Raw genomic sequence first — 5,162 nt, 5'->3', positions numbered from 1 at the left:
AACCAGCAGAGTAGAGGAAGCTGAGGACTGGATCAGTGAATTAGAAGACAGGGTAGAAAATAATCAAGGAATCAGAAAACCAAAAGGAAAAAACAATTCAAAAACAAGAAGATAGCTTAAGAGAACTGTGGGACAACAGGAAACGTAATAACACATCATAGGAGTTCCTGAAGAGAAATAAAATGGGCAAGGGTTAGAGAATATATTTGAAGAAATAGTGACAGAAAACTTTCCTAAGTTGTTAAAGGAAGAAGGCATTCAAGTTCAAGAAGCACAGAGAGCCCCAAGTAAGAAGAACCCAAACAGGCCCACACCAAGACACATAGTAATTAAAATGCCAAAAATTAAAGACAAAGAGAGAATCCTAAAGGCAGCAAGAGATAAGCAACAGGTTACCTACAAAGGAAATCCCATAAGGCTCTCAGCTGACTTCTCAACAGAAACACTATAGGCCAGAAGGGAGTGGCATGAAGTAATCAAAGTCATGAAAAACAAGAATCTGAATCTAAGACCACTTTATCCAGCAAGGCTATCATTCAAAATAGAAGGTCAAATAAAGAGCTTCCCAGACAAAAAAAAAAAAAAAAAAATGCTAAGGGAATATATTAACACCAAACCAGAACTGCAAAATGTGCTAAAAAGACTGCTGTAATTAGTAGAAGAAATAGAAAGAAAAATATAACCACACTAAACAAAAATGGCAATAAATAAGTACATGTTAATTATCACCTTAAATGTGAATAGTTTGAACGCTCCAATAAAAAGACATAGAGTAGCTGAATGGATAGGGAAGCATGTCTCACATATATGTTGTTTACAAGAGACTCACCTCACAACAAAAGACTCACATAGGTTGAAAGTAAAGGAATGGAAAAAAATACTTCAAGCAAACAGAAAGGAAAAAAAAGCTGAGGTAGCAATACTCACATCTGGTAAAGTAGATTTCAAAATGAAGGCCATAACTAGAGACAAAGAAGGCCACTAATAATATTGAAAGGATCTATCCAACAGGAAGATATAACCTTGATAAACATATATGCACCCAATATAGGAGCACCAAAATATATTAAAAATCTTCTGGAGGACTTCAAAGGAGAAATCAATAGTAATACAATCATAGCAGGGGACTTCAATACCCCTCTGACATCACTGGATAGATCATCTACGCAAAAAATTAACAAGGAAACATACTCTAAATGAAGCGCTAGATCAAATGGATTTCATAGATATTACAGAAAATCGCACCCCAAAACTGCAGAATTCACATTCTTCTCAAGTGCACATGGGACATTCTCAAAGGTAGACCATGTTAGGGCACAAACTGAGTCTCTACAAGTTCAAGAAGACTGAAATCATATCAAGCATATTCTCAGATCACAATGGCACGAAACTAGAAATCAATTGCAAGAAGAACATGCAAAGACATTTGAAAACATGGAGGCTAAATAGCAAGTTACTGAACAATGAATGAGTTACCATGGAGAGCAAGGAAGAAATTAAAAACTTCCTGTAAACTGATGAAAATGAACACACAACAACACAAAAGCTATGGGATGCAGCGAAAGCAGTTCTGAGAGGGAAGTTCAAAACACTACAGGCCTACCTCAAGAAACAAGAGTGCTCGCTTTGGCAGTACATATACTAAAATTGGAACGACACAGAGAAGAATAGCATGGCCCCTGCACAAGGATGACATGCAAATTCGTGAAGCATTCCATATTTACAAAAAAAAGAAAAAGAAAAATTTCTAATAGACTATCTAACCTCACAACTTAAAGAGCTAGAAAGCAAACAAAAAGAAAACCCCAGAGCAAGTAGAAGGAAGGAAATAGTAAAGATCAGAGCACAAATAAATGACATAGAGACCAAAAAAAAAAAAACAATTCAAAGGATCAATGAAACAAAGAGCTGGTTCTTTGAAAAGATAAACAAGATTGATGGACACTTAGCTAGACTCACCAAGAAACAAAGAGAGAGAACCCAAATATACAAAATCAGAAATGAAAGAGGAGAAATAATAACTGACATCACAGAAATACAAAAGATTGTTAACAAATATTATGAACAATTATACAGCAACAAATTCGACAATCTAAGCGAAATGGACAAATTTCTAGAAACACATAGTCTCCCAAAACTGAACCAGGAAGAGATAGAAAACTTGAACAGACCAATAACAACAAAAGAAATTGAAGATGTAATCAAGACTCTCCCAGCAAACAAAAGCCCAGACCTGGATGGCCTCAGGGGGAAATTTTACCAAACATTCAAAGAACTAATACCCAATTCTCCTCAAACTATTTCAAAAAATTCAAGAAGGAAGACTTCCAAACTCATTTTATGAGGCCAGCATAATTCTAATTCCAAAACCAGAAAAAGACACTACAAAGAAAGAAAACTACAAGCCAATATCCCTGATGAACAGAGATGCCAAAATCCTGAACAAAATACTAGCAAATCAAATCCAGCAATACATCAAAAAATTATTCACCATGACCAACTGGGATTCATCCCAGGGATGCAAGGCTGGTACAATATTTGCAAATCAATAAATGTGATACATCACATAAACAAAATGAAAGATAAAAATTATATGATCATATCAATAGATGCTGAAAAAGCATTTGACAAAATCCAGCACCCATTTCTGATAAAAACGCTCAGCAATGTGGGAATAGAGGGATCATATCTTGACATAATAAAGGCCATATATGAAAGACCTACAGCCAACATCATCCTCAATGGGCAAAAACTAAAAGCATTTCCCTTAAGAACAGGAACAAGACAGGGATGCCCACTTTTTCCACTCTTATTTAACATAGTCCTGGAAGTCTTAGCCACAGCAATCAGACAGGAGGAAAAAATAAAAGGGATCCAAATTGGAAAGGAGGAAGTGAAACTGTCATTATTCGCAGATGACATGATACTATATGTAGAAAACCCCAAAGACTCCATCAAAAAATTACTAGATTTAATAAATGAATTTGGCAAAGTAGCAGGATACAAAATTAACATCAAGAAATCGACAGCATTCTTATACAAATAAAGGACCTATTCACAGAAAACTACAGGTAATTAAAAAAAGAAATAGAGGAAGATATAAAAAAGTGGAAGCACATACCTTGTTCATGCATTGGAAGAATTAACATAATTAAAATGTCCATACTACCCAAAGCAATCTATAAATTCAATGCAATCCCCATCAAAATACCAACGACATACTTCACAGAACTAGAACAAATACTTCAAAAGTTCATATGGAACCAAAAAAGACTTCAAATAGCCACACCAATCTTGAAAAAGAAGAACAAAGTTGGAGGGATCACATTACCAGATTTCAGCTCACACTACAAAGCCACTATAATCAAAACAGTCTGGTACTGGCACAAGAACAGGCAGATAGATCCATGGAACAGAATAGAGAACCCAGAAATGGACCCAAGACAATATGCTGGATTAATATTTGACAAAGGTGGCAAGAGCATACAGTGGAGTAAAGACAGCCTCTTCAATAAATGGTGTTGGGAAAATTGGACAGCTACATGCAAAAAAAAAAAAGAAACAAAAATAAACTCAAGATTGATAAAAGACTTAAATGTGACTCATGAATCCATAAAAATCCTAGAAGAAAATATAGGCAAAACATTTCAGACATCATACGCAGCAGAATTTTCACTGATACATCATCACCTAAGGCAACTGAAACAAAGGAGAAAATGAACACATGGGACTATATCAAACTAAAAAGCTTCTGCACAGCAAAAGAAACAACCACTGAAATGGAAAGGCAACCCACTCTATGGGAGAGCATAATCGCCAATGATACATCAGATAAGGAGTTAATTTCCAATATATATAGAATGCCCTTACAGCTCAACAAAAGGAAGACAAAGAGCCCAATTAAAAAATGGGCAGAGGAACTAAATAGACACCTCTCCCAACAGGACATACAAATGGCCAAGAGATATATGAAGAAATGCTCAACATCACTAATCATCAGAGAGATGCAAATTAAAACAACAATGAGGTATCACCTCACACCTGTCAGAATGACTGCCAACAACAAATCATCAAACAACAAGTGTTGGCGAGGATGTGGAGAAAAGGGGACTCTAGTACACAGCTGGTGGGAATGCAGACTGGTGCAGCCACTATGGAAAACAATATGGTGTTACCTCAAAAAATTAAAAATTGAACTGCCATTTGACCCAGTGATTCCACTTCTAGGAATATACCCTAAGAAACCTGAAACACCAATCAGAAAGAATATATGTACCCCCATGTTTGTAGCAGCACTATTTACAATAGCTAAGATCTGGAAACAGCCCAAGTGTCCATCAGTAGAGGAATGGATCAAAAAGCTGTGGTACATACACACAATGGAGTATTATGCAGCTGTAAGACAGAAAGATCTCTTATCCTTTGAGAAGACATGGAGGGACCTGGAAAGTATTATCCTAAGCAAAACAAGCCAAGCAGAGAAAGACAAATACCACATGATCTCACTTATTTGTGGAATATAATGAACATAACAGTCTGAGGAATGGGGTAGTCCCAGAGATGTGGAAGTGGGGTACAGACTGATAATCCTTAGAAGAGGAGGTGGGGGGAGAGATAAACCACAGAACTTATATGCATGTATGCATAACCAATGGACATGGGCAACAAAGCTGGGGACAGGGTGGGGAGGAAGGGGGGGTATCACTGGGGGAAAAAGGAGAAACATCTGTAACAAAAACAAATAAATAAATTAAATTTAAAAAAATACAACCAACCAAAATCAAGAAAATATGTTTTTAAAAAATCACCTTTGGTATTACCATCCAGAGATAACTCTGACTAACTTTTTGGTGCATATATTTTAAACATATCATATATATGTACTTATTTATACATAAGACATTTATCACATACCTATATATGTGCCCAGACACCAAATATTTGAATTACCATTAAGTAAATTCATTTACAAAATGAAATGATATTACAGATTCTTGTCTGCCTGCACTGGCCCTGCCACTCTATTGGCAGTCACAGTAATGAGATATTATCTACATATATACTGCTATCTACACTTATTCAAAGGTAATGTGACCGATGAAAATTGTTGTCTGTGGCTGCCGGCAGGCTCGAAGTGACAAAGATGGTCGGTCCTTTTCTAT

The 5,162-nt window shown here is 36.1% G+C and overlaps 1 non-coding gene across 1 annotated transcript; it reads left to right on the top strand.

Annotated features, from left to right (window-relative positions):
* Positions 1-1,617: 1,617 nt before the first annotated feature.
* Positions 1,618-1,724, top strand: LOC118629104. The gene has a single exon (XR_004959354.1). It is a non-coding gene; the product is annotated as a U6 spliceosomal RNA (small nuclear RNA).
* The last annotated feature ends 3,438 nt before the right edge of the window (positions 1,725-5,162 follow it).

Source organism: Molossus molossus, unplaced genomic scaffold, assembly GCF_014108415.1.
Source record: "Molossus molossus isolate mMolMol1 unplaced genomic scaffold, mMolMol1.p scaffold_m16_p_13, whole genome shotgun sequence".
Classification (NCBI taxonomy): Eukaryota; Metazoa; Chordata; class Mammalia; order Chiroptera; family Molossidae; genus Molossus; species Molossus molossus.
The sequence above is the reverse complement of the archived record's forward strand: the minus strand, read 5'-3'. Positions and strand labels throughout refer to the sequence as shown.